Genomic DNA, 26,909 nt, shown 5'->3' on the forward strand with positions numbered 1-26,909 from the left:
CAGTGTGTCTTTGCTGAGTTTAAAACCCAGCCCGTGTATACAGGGCAGCAGCCTCTAATGTGCTAGTGATGGCTATTTAACAGTCTGATGGCCTTGTAGATAGAAGTTTGTTTTTCAGAAACCTGAAGCTAATGAACATTTTGGTTACTAGTCCAACGCTCTAACCACTAGGCTACCTGCTGGTTACTAGTCCAACGCTCTAACCACTAGGCTACCTGCTGGTTACTAGTCCAACGCTCCAACCACTAGGCTACCTGCTGGTTACTAGTCCAACGCTCTAACCACTAGGCTACCTGCTGGTTACTAGTCCAACACTCTAACCACTAGGCTACCTGCTGGTTACTAGTCCAACGCTCCAACCACTAGGCTACCTGCTGGTTACTAGTCCAACGCTCTAACCACTAGGCTACCTGCTGGTTACTAGTCCAACGCTCTAACCACTAGGCTACCTGCTGGTTTACTAGTCCAACGCTCTAACCACTAGGCTACCTTCCGCCCCATATAGGGAATGTGGTGCCATTTGGGACATATGCCTTGGCAGCCTGCAATTGTGTCAGAAGATGATGTATATTGAACTGTCAAACACGATTTCTATCCTCATTTGGTAAATTCCAGTTATTTCTAGTCATACGCTCGGCCGGTGATATTAAACAACGTCAGTGTGTTCATTTGAAGAGGGGTTAGTAACGCTGTGGTTGTCAGCTGAAGGACAGGAGTCAACTGCCCTGCCGAGCTAAAAGGCTGTAACTGATCATTTGGTCAGATAATGAGTTCATGTCATTTTTTTTTCTACATTAAATACATGCTTAATCAGGTGGACCAGTATCCTACCTCTATTGTATTGTGTTTTGGAGAAAATGGGGGTCATGTTAGCAGTAACTGCATCAAGTTACTGCGAAACCAAGGTAAATAAAAGCCATTTCTCTCAGTTCCACACTATGCGCAGTTATGTCTTTTTGCTTGGTAGGACAGAATAGGGTTTAAGAAGCTCTATGAATGATATTCTATGGGAAACATTATGCTTGTATACATCGACCTGTCAAACGCTGTAATGTACATCTATGACTGGACCTAAACCATGGATCTCACTTTTATTGGCTGGTAATTAAACCTTAAGTGACATTTTTGTTTATTGACAGAGAGCTGTGAGAAAACTGCACTTTCCCCGGACTCTACTCACTCACAATGACAACAGACCTGACTCTACTCACTCACAATGACAACAGACCTGACTCTCCTCACTCACAATGACAACAGACCGGACTCTAATCACTCACAATGACAACAGACCTGACTCTAATCACTCACATTGACAACAGACCGGACTCTAATCACTCACAATGACAACAGACCTGACTCTCCTCACTCACAATGACAACAGACCGGACTCTAATCACTCACAATGACAACAGACCTGACTCTAATCACTCACATTGACAACAGACCGGACTCTAATCACTCACAATGAAACAGACCTGACTCTCCTCACTCACAATGACAACAGACCTGACTCTACTCACTCACAATGACAACAGACCTGACTCTAATCACTCACAATGACAACAGACCGGACTCTACTCACTCACAATGACAACAGACCAGACTACTCACTCACAATGACAACAGACCGGACTCTAATCACTCACAATGACAACAGACCTGACTCTCCTCACTCACAATGACAACAGACCTGACTCTAATCACTCACAATGACAACAGACCGACTACTCACTCACAATGACAACAGACCTGACTCTAATCACTCACAATGACAACAGACCTGACTCTCCTCACTCACAATGACAACAGACCTGACTCTACTCACTCACAACGACAACAGACCAGACTCTAATCACTCACAATGACAACAGACCTGACTCTACTCACTCACAATGACAACAGACCTGACTCTACTCACTCACATTGACAACAGACCGGACTCTAATCACTCACAATGACAACAGACCTGACTTTCCTTACTCACAATGACAACAGACCTGACTCTAATCACTCACAATGACAACAGACCTGACTCTAATCACTCACAATGACAACATACCTGACTCTAATCATTCACAATGACAACATACCTGACTCTAATCACTCACAATGACAACAGACCTGACTCTAATCACTCACAATGACAACAGACCTGACTCTAATCACTCACAATGACAACAGACCTGACTCTAATCACTCACAATGACAACAGACCTGACTCACAATGACAACATACCTGACTCTAATCACTCACAATGACAACAGACCTGACTCTAATCACTCACAATGACAACAGACCGACTACTCACTCACAATGACAACATACCTAACTCTAATCACTCACAACGACAACAGACCTGACTACTCACTCACAATGACAACAGACCTGACTACTCACTCACAATGACAACAGACCTGACTCTACTCACTCACAATGACAACAGACCTGACTCTACTCACTCACATTGACAACAGACCGGACTCTAATCACTCACAATGACAACAGACCTGACTCTCCTCACTCACAATGACAACATACCTGACTACTCACTCACAATGACAACAGACCTGACTCTCCTCACTCACAATGACAGCAGACCAGACTCTAATCACTCACAATGACAACAGACCTGACTCTCCTCACTCACAATGACAACAGAGCTGACTACTCCCTCACATTGAGAGGCATACTCACTGAGATAGCAAGCCAGCTAACTGAGATAGCAAGCCAGCTAACTGAGATAGCAAGCCAGCTAACTGAGATAGCAAGCCAGCTAACTGAGATAGCAAGCCAGCTAACTGAGATAGCAAGCCAGCTAACTGAGATAGCAAGCCAGCTAACTGAGATAGCAAGCCAGCTAACTGAGATAGCAAGCCAGCTAACTGCAGTGTGAAGGGCATGAAAAACACTAGCTATTGAGATGATTATAGCTGAACTTAAAGTAAGCAATGTGTTTGACAACGCAACAAACGACACCGTGTTGCAAACAAAAGTCATTCTTGATAACAATTGGGATATTTTCCAATACACTTGTGTATCCACACGTACGTAATGCTCCCTACCCATCCATTTAGATGTTATGGAGTGAAACTAAACAGGCTGAGACATATTCATATGAATCCATAGCAGTGTGGCCTGAGGCTCTCCCTTGTAAATCACCCAGAACTGTTCTACTATCTGCTACCTGCCAGCTGGTGAGAAGAACTCATTTAAGACACTAGGTGTTACTCAGTAGGTGAAACCTCCATGAAGGAGGGACTAACTATTTGCACATCGTCATAACACTGATATATATACAACTCTCTAGAGACAGCAGGAGCGGTAGAGATACTCTTAATGATCGGCTATGAAAAGCCAACTGACATTTACTCCTGGTTATTATTTGACCATGCTGGTCATTTATGAACATTTGAACATCTTGGCCATGTTCTGTTATAATCTCCACCCGGCACAGCCAGAAGAGGACTGGCCACCCCTCATAGCCTGGTTCCTCTCTAGGTTTCTTCCTAGGTTCTGGCCTTTCTAGGGAGTTCTTCCTAGCCACTGTGCTTCTACACCTGCATTGCTTGCTGTTTGCTGTTTTAGACTGGGTTTCTGTACAGCACTTCGAGATATTAGCTGATGTACGAAGGGCTATATAAAATAAACTTGATTTGGTTTGATTTGAATATTACATTTTAAATGTATTTTATTATTTTTTGGAAGTTCTGTGAGTGTAATGTTTACCGTTAATTTGTATTGTTTATTTCACTTTTGTTTATAATCTACTTCACTTGCTTTGGCAATGTTAACATGTGTTTCCCATGCAAATAAAGCCCCTTGAATTGAATTGAGAGAGAGAGAGAGCACTGTCTATTTCTGAGTCTTGGAGTGAACCAAGCTAGCTCTACACTCTCTCTCTCCTCCCTCGATCTCTCTCGTCCTCTCTCCCTCCCTCTAATCCTTCTTCCCTCACCTCCCGTGATCCCTCTCGTCATCCCTCCCTCCCTCACCTCCCGCGATCCCTCTCGTCATCCCTCCCTCTCTCCTCCTCCATCGATCCCTCTAATCCTTCTTCCCTCACCTCCCGCGATCCCTCTCATCCTCTCTCCCTCCCTCACCTCCTTCGATCTCTCTCGTCCTCTCTCCCTCCCTCACCTCCTTCGATCTCTCTCATCCTCTCTCCCTCCCTCACCTCCTTCGTTCCCTCTCGTTCTCCTGCCCTCCTTCCAGCCTGCAGCCTTCTACCTGCTCTCACTCGCCCGAAACTGAGCTTGGACAAACACACACATGCATTAGATCTGAGTTTGACTGTAGGCAGCTGAGAGTTTCATCTGTGTTCTGTTTATTTTATTAACATAACTGTGTGAAATCATTCATTAATGTATCAAGAGCCTTCTGTTTGAGCAATGCCCTTACTCTTAGTGTGTGTGTGTGTGTATAAGCTATGGTTTCCAAGAGTGAGTGTATGCAGAGCAGGCCAGAGCACACAACACGCCTCTGTTGTGCATTCCATGTAGTTACCTTTTATATGTTTGTCTCTCACTCACTCTCTCACACACACACACACACACACACACACACACACACACACACACACACACACACACACACACACACACACACACACACACACACACACACACACACACACACACACACACACACACGAGGTGGGTGGTGAGTTCCTCCAGCCAAGCGGTATACTGTACCCAGGGGAAAGGGCTCTGGGGCGAGCTGAGGCGGTGTTGCCAGGTGAGATCATGGGAAACACATGTTATAGGGTGGACCCTGCTGGAAGAACACACAGCAGCTGGCTGTTAACTGCCCCACAGCGGGAGGGAACCACTTCAGCCTGCCTCAGCTTCTGCTCCTGGAAACTCCTGACCTCAACTTCCACAACAACCTGGTGCTCCATCCACGGCCGACCAGTTGGGTGTGACGTTTTGTTCAACCTGTTCTGTGGCTCAGGGTACCATGACTCAGAGTGGTCCAACATTCGGGAGAACCTTTTGAAGAACCCTTTTTTAGTTCCAGGTAGAATCATTTTGGTTCCAGGTAGAACCCTTTTGAGTTCCATGTAGAACCCTTTCCACAGCGGTTTCTACATGGAACCCAAAAGAGTTCTTTAAAGGGTTCTCCCGAATAAACCTTTCAGGTTCTAGATAGTATCATCACATTCCCTTCCCTAAAGACCTCTCTCTCTCTCTCTCCTCCTGAAAATGATTTGCCAGTAGATTGTCAACATGATTAATGATGATGACTGCTTGTCTAGATTAATAGCTAATATTTTGAAAGTGTGATGTTGACATGATCAGTCCAATCAAAGCTACGGTAGATATAACGTGATTTGACATCATTGTATCTGTGGCCAATGACCTTGAGCCTTCTTGGACGGGCACTTCTAATGTAAATCTATGTCAGCACCCAAGGGGGCTTGAACTGCCAAGCTCTCCCTGTAGATTCTGCATTGACGTAGTGTCCCCATGAGTGACAGACCACTGAGCCAATCACGGCGCAACTAGAGAAGATTATCAATGCCTACGCTCTATATTGAAAAAGCACTGAGCTAGGCTGAAAAACCTGGATTTTGGAGCTGTCTTTCTCAAGAAAGAGACCATGTTTGTATGCAGCATTATGGACGAAATGATTGTTTTTTTTTCACATTGTTTGCAAACAGATGAAAATGTAAAAATGAATGCCAAAAATGAATGCCAAAATAACTTGCAAAACAGGCTCTGCACCACCTGCCCTGAATGACGGCTCACCACTGAATCTGTTCCAGAACACTGAAGGGTTCCAGAACACTGGATGGTTCCAGAACACTGTTGTGACTCCTCTGTGAACAGGCTTCTCTCCAGACCAGCTGGATGGGCTGACAGTCCCTGAGATGTGGGGGCTACAGCCTACGCCTATAAGCCTGAGCATGACAACTGGCCTGGATCCTAGCCTCGACCCTGGTAGCTAACTGGCACTGTCAATCAGTAAACCCACTGTATACTGTATCATTATGCTGACCTGAATGATGCAGCAGGCAGATGGCTCGTCTTCCTCACTCAAAATCTTTAAAAGGAAATCAACAGAAGCCATAAAAATCACATTAAAGCTTATTTGCCAATGAGGTGAAACAATTCGTGACATGTGTGAACAGGGTTTGCCATTCTACTGCCTGACCCTATACAAGGCATTGCCCAGGGTGGGAGAGAGCTGCTCGGAAAGGGAATATGCATCAAAAATTGCACACTATTCCATATATAGTGCACTATATAAAGGAGTGAGCAGGATGAGGGAGGGATGGCCCGGAGTGAGAGAGAGTGTGAAAGCATCCTGAGGGCACATTGTCACTCCACTTGGCAGCGTGCTCCAAGTCGATTGGCAGAGCCACAGAGTTCTGTTACATCATAACTCATTCATGATCTGTGCTCCTCTGCAAGTGTTACACGAACGCATATTGTTTTCACAAAGTTCATTTACAAAAGTTAATTTACAATACACATGGCCAAGCTCAGAGAGAGAGAGAGTCTTCAAACATGGCTTGTTATGGTAGGCTACTACAAACCTACATGTAAGCTTACCAGCATGTAGAGGACTGATTGCAACCACAACCACTGTTGCTGCTGCAACCATTCAACTAAAGGCCTTGTCTTGTCACTGTGACTGTGACTCAATAACATATTGCGGATGGTGATCCGTTGTTACAGCATGGCAAGAGACAACACGAGGGAGGGAGGGGGAAGGGAGTATTGTAGAGGAACTGTAGAGCGAGACTGTCAACAACACATTAGTCTCTTCATTTAAAATAGACCACATGAAACGTCTGCCTCTGGGTGCGCTCGAGGCAAAAGAGGTCCCCTAAATGGAAACTGTACACAGGACAATCAACAAACTCTCTTCTTTTAACAGGTGGAATACTCCAACATCTGGTCTGGGGCTTTATTCTCTCCCAGTGCTTCATTTGCAAAATTGGGAGGTGTCTCTGAGATACTGGCAACAAAAAAGATAAATCACCTTCATAGCATAGCATTGCATGTCATCACATTGGAGTCATAGAGCAGCAGAGTAGAGACACGTACAGTAAGTAAGACCCTACACCTACTCACCATTATAGTAGGTTTAGGGTCTGGGACAAACTCTGCATTTTATACACGGATTTCAATGTCATTTACATTAGTTGTAAACTTTTCATTCATAGGTTAAGTTGTAGCAACCTCATGATGGGTTATAGGGAAAATGTTAGTATCATGTAGTAGCCTAAACCTATCGTTGTTACATTGAACTGGGTGAAATGAATATGAATGACAAGTCATCCAATACACTGTAATAAAAAGATGGCCATTCTCATGAGAAACCAAAATGGCCTCCCTCATTTTAAACAGCACCGACCACCACTGGAAGGCCATGCCTTGTTATTGTGCTACAATCCAAAGCTAAGCTATTTTTTTTTTTTTTTAAGAAGCTATTGATCCTCTGTGGCTAAATTATAGTCCTTCTAATAGTTTTGTAGGCTTTTCTGAATTATTTAATTTATTTCTGAATAGACAGCAGTAGTTCTATAACTTTAGCAAATGTATTTAAATTAAATCGGGTGTTCTGCAGCTCCTCCAGAAGGCTATGATTCTATAAGGAAATAAATGATGACGTGCAGCGCTGGAGAGATGAGAGTTGCAGGCTCACGTCTATAAGAGCAGAGAGAGAGGGAGATAAATTATAGAAAGTGAATCTCATTCTAGTTATGCCTCTCACACAGCCACGGCCAACGCATTGTTCTCAAACATAGACTGCAAAACCAGAAGTCAGGCCCAACCCAAATCATCCCTTAGAATATCAAGCCCGGGCTGAAAATCAACTTCTTCCAGAATTTTGAGCGGTTTTATTATAATTTTTACATAGCAAAAAGTGAAAATAACTGTTCATGCCACGAGAGGTACCAGATCCGGGAAAATAGGTTCCAGTCCAACATGGAGGAGGTACTGGATCCGGCCAAATAGGTTTCAGTCCAAAATGGAGGAGGTACCGGATCCGGCCAAATAGGTTTCAGTCCAAAATGGAGGAGGTACCGGATCCGGCCAAATAGGTTTCAGTCCAAAATGGAGGATGTACCGGATCCGGCCAAATAGGTTTCAGTCCAAAATGGAGGAGGTACCGGATCCGGCCAAATAGGTTTCAGTCCAAAATGGAGGATGTACCGGATCCGGCCAAATAGGTTTCAGTCCAAAATGGAGGAGGTACCGGATCCGGCCAAATAGGTTTCAGTCCAAAATGGAGGAGGTACCGGATCCAGCCAAATAGGTTTCAGTCCAAAATGGAGGAGGTACCGGATCCAGCCAAATAGGTTTCAGTCCAAAATGGAGGAGGTACCGGATCCGGCTTAAATTAAACACTGTTCTCTCTACAATATAACAATGAATAATAGCACAGATATTGAGACCAACAGTGCATTTAAATAGAATTGCTCATCCGCAGACTTAACATTTGTCCAATACAGAGGAGTTTTACTTGCTTCATTTAACAGCATTATATAGCCTAGCTACCAGCCAATTCTGAACATGCTGTTTCATTCAACACAATGCATACCATCTGCCTCAATGATTTATCTGAGCTGCTAAACTGAGGAATTACTAGAAATACTGGAATCGTTGGGAGTTTAGAACTCAACAGTAGAAGCAGTGATGGGTGAGATGTGGCCAGAGTCCCATGCTGCTGGGACTAACACCTCTACAGTCTCTATAGGTGGGATGGGGCCAGAGTCCCATTCTGCTGGGACTAACACCTCTACAGTCTCTATAGGTGGGATGGGGCCAGAGTCCCATTCTGCTGGGACTAACACGTCTACAGTTTCTATAGGTGGGATCGGGTCAAAGTCCCATTCTGCTGGGACTAACACCTCTACAGTCTCTATAGGTGGGATGGCGACATTGTCGCTTATGCTTTTATTATAGATGCATTTTTATAGTTAAAATTATTTCCCCTAACTTGAAACTACTGCCGTGTGCAAATTTCTGCGCTTATAATATGAAAAAAATTGCCTAATAGTTTATCAACATTTTAAGCTAAACATTCGGATGATTTTATTTTATTTTTGTGGTTGTATTAATTGGATATATCGCATCCCACAAATGTCCCAATATTTATTTTAATAGAATAGGTCAACTTTTGTACAATAGGGGATAGTAGATTGACATACTGTAGGCTAGTACTTTTGCTGTTAGTTAGGCCTACTCATCTTGTTGGCTGATGAAAAGTAAATGTGGACAGTTCTTCCAATATCTTCATTATGGCCACACAAGGGGGATGATGCTGGGAAATTCGAGGCCGTTTGAGAATATTATCAAGTGCTTGTCAAATTGTGAATGAGAGACTGATGAAGTGTGTGCAGCCTGCACAAAAAAACAAAGCAGATCTCATGCCTTTCATGTGACATTTTTCATATCCTCATTTGAAGTCACATCATGCTGCTTTAGAATGTATTAAAAGTCTGAACACATAGCCCAATGTTTGAATCACAACTAAAACGGCATAAATAACTCTGTTTCTTTGTTAACCGCTCAACACAGTGTGTTCAAATGTGCGCTATCGTTTGTAGAATATATTCTTTCTATTTTATTCAGTTATGTTCATTTTGTATTCTTCAACCTATAAAAATAATACCACATAATTCTAAGTAAATCTCGCCTGCTAAATGAACTAGTGTAGCCCACAGCCATATGGCATAGCCACATCAGGACCTAACATAAGGACAACTCAGAGTATGCTATTCTGTTCTTCTAAAATAGACTACATTTTCTCATTATAATGCTTCTTTAGCTCTGTCTAAAATAAATAATGGATTTACTGTGATAGTGTAGGCTATATTAAATTGATTTAAAATGTAGATGTTCCAAAAGTTCAGCATCAGTGGCTTTGTGTGGAAGTCAGGAGATGCTAAACGTGCTCACGTTAATTAACGGTCAATTACTGTGAGACCGGCAGCTATTTGCTTGACAATCACCGGCTGACAAAATTTCATGACCTCCACAGCCCTAGTAGTGAGACATTAGTCTTGTCCTTATGTGTGTGTGTGTGTGTGTGTGTGTGTGTGCGCGCGTGCGTGCGTGTGTGGACCCCATCAGCCCCCCTGGTGCGATGCTAGCTCAGCTAAACAGGATAGATAAACCATCCCTTATCCATTTGGCTCCAACCATAACCAATTCTCCCATCAAGTTATAAAAACACTACCCACATATACAGAACTGCAAGTTTGTTTCAGCCGTCATATCAGAGGCACTTCTGTCCTGGGCTAGTCCTAAATGGCACCCAATTCCCTATATAGTGCACTGTTAGGTTGTGAGCATAAAGACACATTTCCATTCTCTTAAAATCGACAAAAAACTATTATTCTGCTTCTTCTACTATTTATGGGCCCTGGTCAAAAGTAGTGCACTATGTAGGGAATAGGGTGCCATTTGGGGCCTGCTCTCTCTGTACTCAGTAGGGGCGTTAGAGTAGGAGATGGACTGCTACTGTAACAGGCAGAAAACGGTGTGTGTGGTCTGTCCCTGTTTTGGCTTCAACATTGCCCTGTTATTGTTGTTGGAGGCTGTTGTATAAACACTTCAGGGGGACAGCCAGGGGACTTGGATGGATCAACCGATACGTTAAAAAGCTTCTATTGTTGTATAACCGCTGTGTTGATCCTTGAGATACATACTGTTATGTATGCAGTGCATACACTATACAGAAGTGCTTCTGATATAACAGCTGAAATGTATACGTCTGAAATGGCACCCTATTCCCTACATAGTGCACTACTTTTGACCAGGTCCCATAGGGCTCTATACAGTATAGGTAATATGGTACCACACGGGACGCAGACTACTGTGCGGTGAATTCAAACTGGAACGTTTTATAACATGCTAGTCATCAGTACTTCTTTGTTTTGAGCTTGTTTGTTAGGGTTTGAAATATGAACGACAAGTCTGATTTGGCTGATGTGAAACTGAGCTAAAGAGGGTTGTCATGTAATGTTAGTAGAGCGAGAAGGGGGGATACAGTAATAGCCTGCACAGCAGGAGCGGGGCTGGAACCACGGCAACCTAACCTACAGTGCCTTGCAAAAGTATTGATCCCCCTTGGCGTTTTTTCCAATTTTGTTGATTTACAACCTGTAATTTAAATGTCTTTTTTATTTGGATTTCATGTGATGGACATACACAAAATAGTCAAAATTGGTGAAGTGAAATGAAAAAAATAACTTGTTTTAAAAAATGCTAAAAAAATTGAAACATAAAAGTGGTGCGTGCATATGTTTTCACCCCCTTTGATATGAAGCCCCTAAATAAGACCTGGTGCAACTAATTACCTTCAGAAGTCACATAATTAGTTAAATAAAGTCTGTGTGCAATCTAAGTGTCACATGATCTGTCACATCATCTCAATATTTGTACACCTGTTCTGAAAGGCCCCACTCTGCAACACCACTAAGCAAGGGGCACCACCAAGCAAGCGGCACTATCAAGACCAAGGAGCTCTCCAAACAGGTCAGGGACAAAGTTGTGGAGGTTGGGTTATCGGGGTTGGGTTATAAAAAAAGATCAGAAACTTTGAACATCCCACGGAGCACTATTAAATCCATTATTTAAAAATTTATAGAATATGGCACCACAACAAACCTGCCAAGAGAGGGTCGCCCACCAAAACTCAGACCAGGAGGGCATAAATCAGAGAGGCAACAAAGAGACCAAAGATAACCCTGAAGGAGCTGCAAAGCTCCACAGCGGAGATTGGAGTATCTGTCCATAGGACCACTTTGAGCCGTACACTGTACAGAGCTGGGCTTTACGGAAGAGTGGCCAGAAAAAAGCCATTGCTTGAAGAAAAAAATAAGCAAACAAGTTTGGTGCTCGCCAAAAGAAATGTGGGAGACTCCCCAAACATATGGAAGAAGGTACTCTGGTCAGATGAGACTATAATGTAGCCTTTTGGCAATCAAGGAAAACGTTATATCTGGCGCAACCCAACACCTCCCATCCCCCCGAGAACACCATCCCCACAGTGAAGCATGGTGTTGGCGGCATCATGCTGTGGGGATGTTTTTCATTGGCAGGGACTGAGAAACTGGTCAGAATTGAAGGAATGATGGGAAATTCTTGAAAATACAGGGAAATTATTGAGGTAAACCTGTTTCGGTCTTCCAGAGACTTGAGACTGGGAAGGAGATTCACCTTCCAGCAGGACAATGACCCTAAGAATACTGCTAAAGCAACACTCGAGTGGTTTAAGGGGTAACATTTAAAATGTCTTGGAATGGCCTAGTCAAAGCCCAGACCTCAATCCAATTGAGAATCTGTGGTATGATTTAAAGATTGCTGTACACCAGTGGAACCCATCCAACTTGAAGAAGTTGGAGCAGCTTTGCTTGAAGAATGGGCAAACAATCCCAGTGCCTAGATGTGCCAAGCTTATAGAGACATACCCCAAGAGACTTGCAGCTGTAATTGCAGTAAAAGGTGGCTCTACAAAGTACTGACTGGGGGTGGGGGGAGTTATGCACGCTCAAGTTTTCAGTTTTTGTCTTATTTCTTGTTTGTTTCACCCCCAAAAATATTTTGAATCTTCAAAGTGGTAGGCATGTTGTGTAAATGAAATGAAACCAAAACATCTATTTTAATTCCAGGTTGTAAGGCAACAAAATAGGAAAAATGCCAAGGGGGTGAATACTTTCGCAAGCCACTGTAATCCACTCTACAGTACAGTCCACAGCAGGGCTGGAGCCACGGCAACCTAACCTAATCCACTCTACAGTACAGTCCACAGCAGGGCTGGAGCCACGGCAACCTAACCTAATCCACTCTACAGTACAGTCCACAGCAGGGCTGGAGCCACGGCAACCTAACCTAATCCACTCTACAGTACAGTCCACAGCAGGGCTGGAGCCACGGCAACCTAACCTAATCCACTCTACAGTACAGTCCACAGCAGGGCTGGAGCCATGGCAACCTAACCTAATCCACTCTACAGTACAGTCCACAGCAGGGCTGCAGCCACGGCAACCTAACCTAATCCACTCTACAGTACAGTCCACAGCAGGGCTGGAGCCACGGCAACCTAACCTAATCCACTCTACAGTACAGTCCACAGCTGCCTCTTCAGACAGACACTGATTGGCTGTTATGGGGATACTGGATTTGGTTAGTTGTTCTCTCTCAGACTATACAGAGAGAAGAGATCTAATGATACATGCAATCTAGAAAAACTGTATGACCTGTTTGGTTGTAGTAAAACGGCAATTGATCTAAACAGTGCTCTGATGCAACAAGCTGCAGTAAATAGGCCAGGATAATAGGCCAGGATATTAGGCCAGGAAAATAGGCCAGGACAATAGGCCAGGAAAATAGGCCAGGATAATAGGCCAGAAAATAGGCCAGGACAATAGGCCAGGAAAATAGGCCAGGACAATAGGCCAGGATAATAGGCCAGGAAAATAGGCCAGGAAAATAGGCCAGGATAATAGGCCAGGATAATAGGCCAGGAAAATAGGCCAGGAAAATAGGCCAGGACAATAGGCCAGGATATTAGGCCAGAAAATAGGCCAGGACAATAGGCCAGGACAATAGGCCAGGACAATAGGCCAGGATAATTGGCCAGGAAAATAGGCCAGGATAATATGCCAGGAAAATAGGCCAGGATAATAGGCCAGGATAATAGGCCAGGATATTAGGCCAGAAAATAGGCCAGGATAATAGGCCAGTAAAATAGGCCAGGATAATAGGCCAGGACAATAGGCCAGGATAATAGGCCAGTAAAATAGGCCAGTAAAATAGGCCAGGATAATAGGCCAGGATAATAGGCCAGGATAATAGGACCGTTTGAAGAAGAAGGAAAACAAAAAGAGGGAAGTGGTTATAACCGTAAGGGACCACAGGACAATTCATTATTTGTATTTAATTCAACATTATGTTTTAAAAATGATACTAAAGCATTGGCTGTATTTTTTTTGTACAGATTATACTGTAGGCCATGCAGCTACAGGAGGTTGGTGGCACCTTAATTGGGGAGGACGGACTCGTGGTAATGGCTGGAGTGGAATGGTATCCATACATTAAAAAAAAACATGGTTTCCATGAGTTTGATGCCATTCCATTCGCTCCGTTCCAGACATTATTATGAGCCGTCCTCCCCTCAGCAGCCTCCACTGCAACAGGATCATGTTGATCCTCCAGATATGTATCAAATCATGACAGCTGCTAATATGATGTTCTACTCAAATACCCATAAAGTGATCCAATACTTCAACATCACCACATTGTCCAGATCTTTTATTTATTTATTTTGTTTATCTTTATTTAACCAGGAAAATAACCTTTGCGAGGAGGACCTGGCAAGAGGTCAGCAGGAAGTAGAAGGCATGTACACACAACACAAGAACAGAATACAATACATTAAAACAATTACAATAGTCAATCGTATTATTATTATAATTATCATCTTGTGGAGCCCATATAAACTAATGTGAGAGAATTAGATCTATAAGTCAAATTCAAATCAACATTTCATTTTCAACACGAGGGTTATTAAATTGGGAGAGTGGCGCTGACTGTACTCGAGCACTGAGCAGTGGAACTCGGACTATTTTCTCGCCACAGATTAATTACAGGACTCTGCTGACTGTATGAGTTTTGATTTTCAAAGACAAAGCCTTATTGAGCTCGATTGCTTATCTAAAATGTCACGAATTAACATAATATTTTAGCAACATCTGACATATGCTTTGATTTTCGATATCTTCAGGAACGTAAAACACAAGCCGCTGAACCGTACAGTAGCCTAGCCCAAAGGCCAGCAGATGGCGACATTGAGTCATTTTCATTTTACCATCCAAATGCATTGTATGCAGCCGGCAATACATTTGTATCCCTCGTAAAAAAAAAAGTACATTCAAGCTGCATAGGGATCGATTTCCTCCTTAACTTGATTTAATGACGAGGAGGCAGAAAAAAAAAAGGGAAAATATACGTACTTTCCTTACGAAACACCATTTTCCATCACCGTGCTAGACTGCCTAAATGCAAATCCTGGGTGTTATGTATGGTGTTAAGCTAATCAGGTTGAAAATATAAAAAAAAAAAATCATATTCACAATAACTGCATACCAGGGAACAGTGGGTTAACTGCCTCGTTCAGGGGCAGAACAAAAGATGTTTACCTTCGGCTCGGGAAATCGATCCAGCAACCTTTTGGTTACTGCCCCAACGCTCTAACCCCTGGGCTACCTGCCGACCAGGGGATATAACCTGCCGCCCCTTGGCTATTACGTGCCGCCCCTGGGTTATTACCTGCCGCCCCTGGGCTATTACCTGCCGCCCCTGGGCTATTACCTGCCGCCCCATGGCTATTACCTGCCGCCCCTGGGTTATTACCTGCCGCCCCTGGGTTATTACCTGCCGCCCCTGGGCTATTACCTGCCGCCCCTGGGCTATTACCTGCCGCCCCTGGGCTATTACCTGCCTCCCCTAGGCTACCTAATTAATTCTCCCTTCGCTACCTGCCGCCCTTGGCTTACCTGCCGCCCTTAGGCTACCTAATTAATTATCCCTACGCTACCTGCCGCCCCTGGGCTATTACTTGTCTCCCCTAGGCTACCTAATTAATTCTCCCTACGCTACCAGCCGCCCCTGGCTTACATGCCGCCCCTAGGCTACCTAATTAATTCTCCCTACGCTACCTGCCACCCTTGGCTTACATGCCACCCCTAGGCTACCTAATTAATTATCCCTAGGCTACCTGCCGCCCCTGGGCTATTACTTGTCTCCCCTAGGCTACCTAATTAATTCTCCCTACACTACCTGCCGCCCCTGGGCTATTACCTGCCTCCCTTAGGCTATCTAATTAATTCTCCTTAGGCTACCTGCCACCCCTAGGGATTCCGTTTATTTTATTGGGATCACATTAGTGGAAACCAGTACTGTTCTCAGGGCAGACCTGGTTTTAGCTAGATATGTTTGAGTCATTTCGGGAACAATCTTAGCATTTTAGCTAACCCTAACCCTTTAACCTTTACCTAATTCTCCTAACCTGCCATGTTAATTCTCCTAATCTGCTGTGTACATTCTCTTAACCTGCTACGAAAAGTCACTTCTGCTAGTCAAAACCGGCAGACATGCCCTGAGAACAGTTTTGGTGTCCACTAATGTGACACTGCACTGGGTTAGGTTACGCTTCGAAGACACCGACAGCTTCATTTCATTTTGGTACACCACATTACATTCATTTCTAATGAAACGCATACAGTTTGACACATTGGATAAATCCAACCTATGGACCACACCGAACGCACTGCAACTGCAGCATTGTGTTGCAGAGGCAGTTGCAGTGCGTTCGGTGTGGTCCATAGGTTGGATTTATCCAAAGTATGCGTCAAACTGTATGTGTAGATGGCTTGACTTTAGAAATGGTAGCAGAGGGTGAATGTTGAACTTTTGTTGCATATATATCCAGATGATGCTGTGTACTATTTTGCGCAAAAATCATGTCGGTGTGTTCGAAAGCATTAGGGTGAAAAAACAGACTGCTGCAATCTGATTGGCTGAATGGGTTTTACACAACATCCGAGATTAGCATTTAGCCACCCTATCATGGTGGTGTAAAATGGTTTCATTAGGAAAGTAGGCATATTTTAGCCTTTTTTTTCTTCTCAACATTAAATAAAGTTAAGGAGGAAATCGAAGCCTATGCAGCCCGAATGGAGAATGTTTTAGGTACGAACCAGTCTACGAGAGATACGAATGTATCGACGGCTGCATACAACGAAAACTACTCAACATCGCCATCTGCCGGCCTTTGAGCTAACAGTGGCATATGCTTCAGTCAGACAACAAGGCTATTGTCCACTAAATGGCACATCATGACAAACCACACATTCCAAAGGCACGGGGTGATAACAGCTAGCTATTGATCATTGAATCATTATATTCTATTGATCATTGGAATGACAATCCATAATTGCCACTGTTAATCGAATGACAGCCCGGTTATGCGCAATGGCACAAACCATTACCCCACATAGCATGCACGTGCAATTGGATTGTTGTTTGTTTCGTTAATAGGCTATAGGCTACCGTAGGCTATGGCTCAATACCGACCGCAGCCAGCACAACACAACAACCGATCAACACAATCCTTCGATTGGTAAAACAAACACTGGATCCAGCGGAACCTTACAACATCTATTTACAATAGAATATAATGGAATAAAATACTAGATAAAGTTATATTCGATCGGTCTATTTAAAGTTATAATGCATTCCGGTTTAGATTATTTCAATAACAGCCAGTATATCTCTGACATATATATATATATATTCTGATTGTCTCTCAACTCTTTTCACTGATGCAGATCCTCTCTCACACAAAGTGAAAGACTAACCCAAATAGGATAATGTTATGTAGTGATTTCCCAATAATAGCAAAAGTAGCCTACTGTCTTCTCCCAGTTAAATGATCGCTTTCCCCCACCAAGCGCTGCAGAATAAACCTGACACCGACCGACACTCACTGAGACAGCGCGATGGGAGGGGTTGGAGGCACCTACCAGCTTTATATGTCCAACATTCTTTTCTTCTGTCATCTTGAAAGCAAGCAGTCGAAAACGAAGTTAAGAAACACTTGGATCGAACAGAAGAGGAAGAGCCCCGGTTATGTGACATAAACAGCGTCGCTCCGTTCTGTTCCGCTCGCTTTCGACGCAAGCAACGGCAAACCTCGCCGGCGGCGCAAGCACCCACCGTCCGTGAGAGCTCACAGACTTGAATATTTAACTTTGGAAAAATGAGAAACCTGCTAAGAGAGAGAGAGAAGAGGCGGACAATCACAGGAAAGCAGCTCCTCCTACCAATACAATGCGAAAAGTCAAAGAAACAAATCGGGTTCTACAAGCGCAGCGCAGGCAGGCGGACTCCTCTAGCCACACTGGGCAGTAGAGAGATCCATTGTAACCAACCCCTAAACTCCCCTCCGCCCCATCACTGTAAATGTCAAGTTAATGGAATTCCCTCGTCCTGTAATGACGATGATAGGTCTACGGTAGGCTAACTAACCAGTATTCTAATCTAATGGAACGCTACAGTATGATGCAATAAAGGTTATAGGTGGTTGAAGCTTAACGCAGTTAGGGACAGATCGACATTTACTGGGGGGGGGGGGGGGGGGGTGTTCCAAAGTATGGGAGGGTTGTCAAAGTTTTTTTTGTTGCTTTGGGGAGGGTTGTGTCGTTTTTTATTGGGCACAGGGGAGGGTTGTGTGTTTTTTATTGAGCACAGGGGAGGGTTGTGTGTTTTTTATTGGGCACAGGGGAGGGTTGTGTGTTTTTTATTGGGCACAGGGAAGGGTTGTGTGTTTTGTATTGGGCACAGGGGAGGGTTGTGTGTTTTTTATTGGGCACAGGGGAGGGTTGTGTGTTTTTTATTGGGCACAGGGAAGGGTTGTGTGTTTTGTATTGGGCACAGGGGAGGGTTGTGTGTTTTTTATTGGGCACAGGGGAGGGTTGTGTCTTTTTTATTGGGCACAGGGGAGGGTTGTGTGTTTTTTATTGGGCACAGGGAAGGGTTGTGTGTTTTGTATTGGGCACAGGGGAGGGTTGTGTGTTTTTTATTGGGCACAGGGGAGGGTTGTGTGTTTTTTATTGGGCACAGGGGAGGGTTGTGTGTTTTTTCCCTGTTTGTTTTCGCTCTTCGGCTTGCATTTTCCCTATAAACAATGGCTTGACTTATTATGTATATTACCCTATTAAATTTTAGAAATGTTTGTGAAGGTTTGGTATGGGTGTGGCTATTACTGTAGGCCTATGATATGCAGTGCGCTCTGTCGCTCCATCCAATAGTTGAATTTCAGGTGGAGAAGTCTGTTTCAGGCCTACCAGAGTTACTCCTATAATGTAACACTATAATAATTATCTTTATACAAAATAGTCTGATATAAAATGAACGAATTAGCCTCCAACTGAATATCTGAATAGCGGATGCAGTAGCCATCTGACATAAATAAATGCATGTCGATGTCGTAGCAGGTCACCAGCAAATCTCTCTCTCTATCTCTCTGGGGTTAGGTCTAAGCTTCTGGCTTATAAAGAATTGATATATATATATATATATACAGTTGAAGTCGGAAGTTTACATACACTTAGGTTGGAGTCATTAAAACTCGTTTTTCAACCACTCCACCAATTTCTTGTTAACAAACTATAGTTTTGGCAAGTCGGTTAGGACATCTACTTTGTGCAAGACACAAGTAATTTTTCCAACAATTGTTTACAGACAGATTATTTCACTTATAATTCACTGCATCACAATTCCAGTGGGTCAGAAGTTTACATAAACTTAGTTGACTGTGCCTTTAAACAGCTTGGAAAATTCCAGAAAAGGATGTCATGGCTTTAGAAGCTTCTGATAGGCTAATTGACATCATTTAAGTCAATTGGAGGTGTACCTGTGGATGTATTTCAAGGCCTTCCTTCAAACTCAGTGACTCTTTGCTTGACATCATGGGAAAATCAAAAGAAATCAGCCAAGCCCTCAGAAAAAAATTGTAGACCTCCACAAGTCTAGTTCATCATTGGGAGCAATTTCCAAACGCCTGAAGGTACCACGTTCATCTGTACAAACAATAGTACGCAAGTATAAACACCATGGGACCACGCAGCCATCATACCGCTCAGGAAGGAGACACGTTCTGTCTCCTAGAGATGAACGTACTTTGGTGCGAAAAGCGCAAATCAATCCCAGAACAAGAGCAAAGGACCATGTGAAGATTCTGGAGGAAACAGGTACAAAAGTATCTATATCCAAGGTAAAACGAGTCCTATATTTACATAACCTGAAAGGCCGCTCAGTAAGGAGGAAGCCACTGCTCCTAAATCGCCATAAAAAAGCCAGACTACGGTTTGCAACTGCACATGGGGACAAAGATCGTACTTTTTGGAGAAATGTCCTCTGGTCTCATGAAACAAAATTATAACTGTTTGGCCATAATGACCATCGTTATGTTTGGAGGAAAAAGGGGGAGGCTTGCAAGCCGAAGAACACCATCCCAACCGTGAAGCACGGGAGTGGCAGCATCATGTTGTGGGGGTGCTTTGCTGCAGGAGGGCACTTCACAAAATAGATGGCATCGTGAGGGAGGAAAATTATGTGGATATATTACACTTCACAAAATAGATGGCATCATGAGGGAGGAAAATTATGTGGATATATTGATGCAACATCTCAAGACATCAGTCAGGAAGTTAAAGGTTGGTCGCAAATGGGTCTCCAAATGGACAATTTTATTTTATTTTTATTTTTTTATTTCACCTTTATTTAACCAGGTAGGCAAATTGAGAACACGTTCTCATTTACAATTGCGACCTGGCCAAAATAAAGCAAAGCAGTTTGACACATACAACAACACATAGTTACACATGGAGTAAAACAAACATACAGTCAATAATACAGTGAAAAATAAGTCTATATACAATATGAGCAGGTGAGGTGAGATAAGGGAGGTGAAGGCAAACAAAATATATATATATAAATAAATGAAAATATAAAAAGGCCATGGTGGCGAAGTAAATACAATATAGCAAGTAAAAAATAACACTGGAATGGTTGGTTTGCAGTGGAAGAAGGTGCAAAGTAGAGATAGAAATAATGGGGTGCAAAGGAGCAAAATAAATAAATAAATACAGTAGGTAAAGAGGTAGTTGTTTGGGCTAAATTATAGATGGGCTATGTACAGGTGCAGTAATCTATGAGCTGCTCTGACAGCTGGTGCTTAAAGCTAATGAGGGAGATAAGTGTTTCCAGTTTCAGAGATTTTTGTAGTTCGTTCCAGTCATTGGCAGCAGAGAACTGGAAGGAGAGGCGGCCAAAGGAAGAATTGGTTTTGGGGGTGACCAGAGAGATATACCTGCTGGAGCGCGTGCTACGGGTGGGCGTTGCTATGGTGACCAGCGAGCTGAGATAAGGGGGGACTTTACCTAGCAGGGTCTTGTAGATGACCTGGAGCCAGTGGGTTTGGCGACGAGTGTGAAGCGAGGGCCAGCCAACGAGAGCGTACAGGTCGCAGTGGTGGGTAGTATATGGGGCTTTGGTGACAAAACGGATGGCACTGTGATAGACTGCATCCAATTTATTGAGTAGGGTTTTGGAGGCTATTCTGTAAATGACATCACCGAAGTCGAGGATTGGTAGGATGGTCAGTTTTACAAGGGTATGTTTGGCAGCATGAGTGAAGGATGCTTTGTTGCGGAATAGGAAGCCGGTTCTAGATTTAACTTTGGATTGGAGATGCTTGATGTGAGTCTGGAAGGAGAGTTTACAGTCTAACCAGACACCTAGGTATTTGTAGTTGTCCACATATTCTAAGTCAGAGCCGTCCAGAGTAGTGATGCTGGACAGGCGGGCAGGTGCAGGCAGCGATCGGTTGAAGAGCATGCATTTAGTTTTACTTGTATTTAAGAGCAATTGGAGGCCACGGAAGGAGAGTTGTATGGCATTGAAGCTCGCCTGGAGGGTTGTTAACACAGTGTCAAGAGAAGGGCCAGAAGTATACAGAATAGTGTCGTCTGCGTAGAGGTGGATCAGAGACTCACCAGCAGCAAGAGCGACATCATTGATGTATACAGAGAAGAGAGTCGGTCCAAGAATTGAACCCTGTGGCACCCCCATAGAGACTGCCAGAGGCCCGCACAACAGACCCTCCGATTTGACACACTGAACTCGATCAGAGAAGTAGTTGGTGAACCAGGCGAGGCAATCATTAGAGAAACCAAGGCTGTCGAGTCTGCCGATGAGGATGTGGTGATTGACAGAGTCAAAAGCCTTGGCCAGGTCAATGAATATGGCTGCACAGTACTGTTTCCTATCGATAGCGGTTAGGATATCGTTTATGACCTTGAGCGTGGCTGAGGTGCACCCATGACCAGCTCTGAAACCAGATTGCATAGCGGAGAAGGTATGGTGGGATTCGAGATGGTCGGTAATCTGTTTGTTGACTTGGCTTTCGAAGACCTTAGAAAGGCAGGGTAGGATAGATATAGGTCTGTAGCAGTTTGGGTCTAGAGTGTCTCCCCCTTTGAAGAGGGGGATAACCGCAGCTGCTTTCCAATCTTTGGGAATCTCAGACGACACGAAAGAGAGGTTGAAAAGGCTGGTAATAGGGGTGGCAACAATTTCAGCAGATAGTTTTAGAAAGAAAGGGTCCAGATTATCTAGCCCGGCTGATTTGTAAGGGTCCAGATTTTGCAGCTCTTTCAGAACATCAGCTGACTGTATTTGGGAGAAAGAGAAATGGGGAAGGCTTGGGCGAGTAGCAGAGGGGAGGGCAGTGCTGTTGACCGGGGTAGGGGTAGCCAGGTGGAAAGCATGGCCAGCCGTAGAAAAATGCTTATTGAAATTCTCAATTATAATGGATTTGTCGGTGGTGACAGTATTTCCTATCTTCAGTGCAGTTGGAAGCTGGGAGGAGGTGTTCTTATTCTCCATGGACTTTACAGTGTCCCAGAACTTTTTTGAGTTTGTGTTGCAGGAAGCAAATTTCTGCTTGAAAAAGCTAGCCTTGGCTTTTCTAACTGCCTGTGTATACTGGTTTCTAGCTTCCCTGAAAAGTTGCATATCACGGGGGCTGTTCGATGCTAATGCAGAACGCCATAGGATGTTTTTCTGTTGGTTAAGGGCAGTCAGGTCAGGAGAGAACCAAGGGCTATATCTGTTCCTGGTTCTAAATTTCTTGAATGGGGCATGCTTATTCAAGATGGCGAGGAAGGCATTTTAAAAAAATATCCAGGCATCCTCTACTGAAGGGATGAGATCAATATCCTTCCAGGATACCTCGGCCAGGTCGATTAGAAAGGCCTGCTAGCTGAAGTGTTTCAGGGAGCGTTTGACAGTGATGAGTGGAGGTCGTTTGATCGCTGACCCATTACGGATACAGGCAATGAGGCAGTGATCGCTGAGATCTTGGTTGAAAACAGCAGAGGTGTATTTGGAGGGCAAGTTGGTTAGGATGATGTCTATGAGGGTACCCGTGTTTACGGAATTGGGGTGATACCTGGTAGGTTCATTGATAATTTGTGTGAGATTGAGGGCATCAAGCTTAGATTGTAGGATGGCTGGGGTGTTAAGCATGTTCCAATTTAGGTCGCCTAGCAGCACAAGCTCTGAAGATAGATGGGGGGCAATCAGTTCACATATGGTGTCCAGAGCACAGCTGGGGGCAGAGGGTGGTCTATAGCAGGCGGCAACAGTGAGAGACTTGTTTTTAGAGAGGTGGATTTTTAAAAGTAGGAGTTCAAATTGTTTCGGAACAGACCTGGATAGTAAAACAGAACTCTGCAGGCAATCCTTGCAGTAGATTGCAACACCGCCCCCTTTGGCCGTTCTATCTTGTCTGAAAATCTTGTAGTTAGGGATGAAAATGTCTGAATTTTTGGCGGTCTTCCTAAGCCAGGATTCAGACACGGCTAAAACATCTGGGTTGGCAGAGTGTGCTAAAGCAGTGAACAAAACAAACTTAGGGAGGAGGCTTCTAATGTTAACATGCATGAAACCAAGGCTATTACGGTTACAGAAGTCATCAAAAGAGAGCGCCTGGGGAATAGGAGTGGAGCTAGGTACTGCAGGGGCTGGATTCACCTCTACATCACCAGAGGAACAGAGGGGGAGTAGGATAAGGGTACGGCTAAAAGCTATGAGAATTGGTTGATTAGAACGTCTAGAACAGAGAGTAAAAGGAAGTTTCTGGGGGCGATAAAATAGCTTCAAGGAATAATGTACAGACAAAGGTATGGTAGGATGTGAATACAGTGGAGACAAACCTAGGTAATGGGTGATGATGAGAGAGATATAGTCTCTAGAAACATCATTGAAACCAGGTGATGTCATCGCATATGTGGGTGGTGGAACTGAGAGGTTGGATATATAGTGAGCAGGGCTAGAGGCCCTACAGTGAAATAAGCCAATAAACACTAACCAGAACAGCAATGGACAAGGCATATTTACATTAAGGAGAGGCATGCTTAATCGAGTGATCATAAGGGTCCAGTGAGTAGAGGTTGGTTGGGGTCACTGCGATCCAGACAGCTGGCCGGGTAGCTGGCTATCGGTAGCAAGATAACATAGGATGGAGGTCTGTTTTTTTGTCACCTCGTTCGTTTCCGTCGGTAGATTAGTGGGGTTCCGTGTGGTAGAGGGGATCGATCCAATTGGCAAAATAGATATAGTGACCCAGGAAAAAAGAAAAAAAAAAATATATATAATAATAATTTTTTGTCCGGTATGTTTATTTAGATAGCAGCCGATAAGACAGCTAATAATTAGTAGATGGTTATTCAGAAACGTCGCAATGGACAAGCCTGTTGAAACCACCTCGGACAATTACGTCGGCAGACCAGTCGTGATGGATCGGCGGGGCTCCGTGTCGGCAATAAAGGGTCCAGTCCAATTGGCAAAAGAGGTATTGTAGCCCAAGAATTCGCTGGTAGGCCTCTTCGGCTAGCCGGCAGATGGGCCTAGCTCGAGGCTAGCTCAAGGCTAACTGGTGCTTGTTTCGGGACAGAGGTATTAGCCAGTAGTAGTCACTTGGTTGCAGCTAGCTAGCGACGATGATCCGGTGTAATTGTCCAGAGCTTGCGTCAGGAATCCGGTGATGTGGTAGAGAAAAAGCAGTCCTATATTCTCTGGGTTGATATCGCGCCTGCAGACTGGCAGGTATTGGCCCGAGCTGAAGCTGGCTGGTGTCCGAGTTAAGGGTGAAGACCGCAGCAGTGGCTAACTGACTACTAGCTAGTAGCTAGTTATCTGGCTAGCTTCTGATTGGGGTTACGGTTCTAAAGTATAAAAAATAGCAGATCCGTACCACATTGGGTGAGGCGGGTTGCGGGAATGTATATTCAGTTCCAAGATGGAAAGTGAAATTAAAATATATACGAAATGTATACAAAAAATACGAGGACTATTTACGCGGGACAAGACGGGACAAGACAAGACAAACACACGTCCGACTGCTACGCCATCTTGGGATATATATGTGATATATATATATAAACTCCCAGTCATTTATTGGGTAAAACACCAAGGTTTTGGCTTCTTGCACAATTCCAAACCTTTAGCAGCCTGCATAATAGGTTAATCATCTCTCTGGATGTCAACTGTATTGGACTGGCCTACTTACTCACATAGCTCACTGAATAGCCATAACCTACTTCCCCAATCTTTTCCGTTTTTGAGTCAGGAACACCAGCTTGTCATATTTTGGGGCAGAAGGCAGCTCCTGGTTTTATTTTCTATAAACCCTGCATATCCGATCAGATGGAGTGACCGGGATGGAGAGGAGGTATTTCACTGCTCTGGTCAGCTTCAGATACCTGTCCTTTGAGAAACAGACACCTCACAAGTCCTCAACTGGCAGCTTCATTAAATAGTACCCGCAAAACACCAGTCTCAACGTCAACAGTGAAGAGGAGACTCTGACAGCTAATGATCTCGCCTTTGAGCAGTCCCAGCATTCCTTTGTGCTCTGAAGTGCACAAGCAATGTTATTTAATTCAAAAAAGTTGTCTAAACATTTCAAACTCTGTATGGCAAGAGTGAATGTCTGACTGAAAACCGTTTAGGAGGCTGTTTTGAGCCACAGCTTGAAGCTGCGTTAAAAATCTAATCACATCATCACATCATTGTTTTGGCGAGACAGCGTGGTGTGGAGAATCCTCATGACCAAGTGAACAACGTTGTAGTGTGTGACCTGCCGTCTGCTTCACATCGTTAAGTGTGCCGCATCACTGCGTTGGCAAGACAACCAACTGACAGGAAAGACGATGGTTTTAATGAGAGAGGCTCAGCCATTTCAGGATTTTGAAAGTAGTGTAGAGTACACCTGGCTGAATATACATGCGGGTGAAGCCGGCCAGTCTCTGTCAACACAGTCTGCCCTGTCCATATGTAACAGTATAACTTTAGACCGTCCCCTCGCCCCGACACGGGCGCGAACCAGGGACCCTCTGCACACATCAACAACAATCACCCACGAAGCGTCGTTACCCATCGCTCCACAAAAGCCTCGGCCCTTGCAGAGCAAGGGGAACCACTACTTCTAGGTTTCAGAGCGCGTGACGTCACCGACCGAAAGGCAGCTAGCGCGCACCATCGCTAACTAGCTAGCCATTTCACATCCGTTACACACAGAACTCCCATTAAGAATACTAACAACACACACACCTGGTGCGATGGGACACGCACCACTGTTCCATACATTTAGCAGTAGCCAGTAATCATGTGAAGTCTGTGGTCACATGACGACAGGCTAAGGCTAAATGTCTAGCACATTGAGGCGTGTCAGCAGAAGAGGCCTTTAGTGAAGTGCCTTCTAAAGGAGACATATTATTACATTGTGCATGTTTGTCTCACACTTTGAGCAAAGTGGTAGAACTGGACTAAACAAGGAAAATAAATAGGAAATGTACTTTTTTTCCCCCAGTATGCGGCATTTGCTGAAGTGCAGGTATTTTCACCAACAGTGTTTTCTCTCGTCATCTAAAAGTTGTGGCATCCACTTGTTTTTACTCTCAGAGATGCATGTCCCTTCTAGTCCCAACAGCACATATAACTGGTAGAGAATGAATGAATGTTTACGCCCAGAGATGTATATCCCTTCTAGTCCCACCAGCACATCAAACTGATAGAGAATGAATGAATGTTTAACCTTTATTTAACTTGGCAAGTTAGTTAAGAACAAATTGTTATTTTCAATGACGGCATAAGAACAGTGGATTAACTGCCTTGTTCAGGGGCAGAACAACAGATTTTTTACCTTGTCAGCTCGGGGATTCAATCTAGCAACCTTTTGGTTACTAGTCAAAAGCGTTAACCACTAGGCTACCTGCCACCCCAATGAATGAATGGTTGAATGAATGAATGAGTTAGAG

At 44.0% G+C, this 26,909-nt stretch overlaps 1 protein-coding gene across 4 annotated transcripts in view; it reads right to left on the reverse strand.

Moving 5' to 3' along the window:
* The window catches only part of LOC129827460 (probable E3 ubiquitin-protein ligase MID2), a 321,932-nt gene that overhangs the window by 192,273 nt on the left and 102,750 nt on the right, over positions 1–26,909 (reverse strand). Inside the window, exon 1 of one of the 4 annotated variants that reach the window (XM_055888339.1) lies at positions 17,547–17,943. The exons of 1 other annotated variant lie outside the window; for it this stretch is intronic. The gene's annotated coding sequence lies outside the window, so the exon portion shown is untranslated. Of the gene's footprint in view, positions 1–17,435; positions 17,506–17,546; positions 17,944–26,909 lie in introns of those variants that run through there. 2 more of the 4 variants (XM_055888342.1, XM_055888341.1) reach the window with 2 other exon arrangements.

Source organism: Salvelinus fontinalis, chromosome 29 (genome assembly GCF_029448725.1).
Source record: "Salvelinus fontinalis isolate EN_2023a chromosome 29, ASM2944872v1, whole genome shotgun sequence".
NCBI classification, from domain to species: domain Eukaryota; kingdom Metazoa; phylum Chordata; class Actinopteri; order Salmoniformes; family Salmonidae; genus Salvelinus; species Salvelinus fontinalis.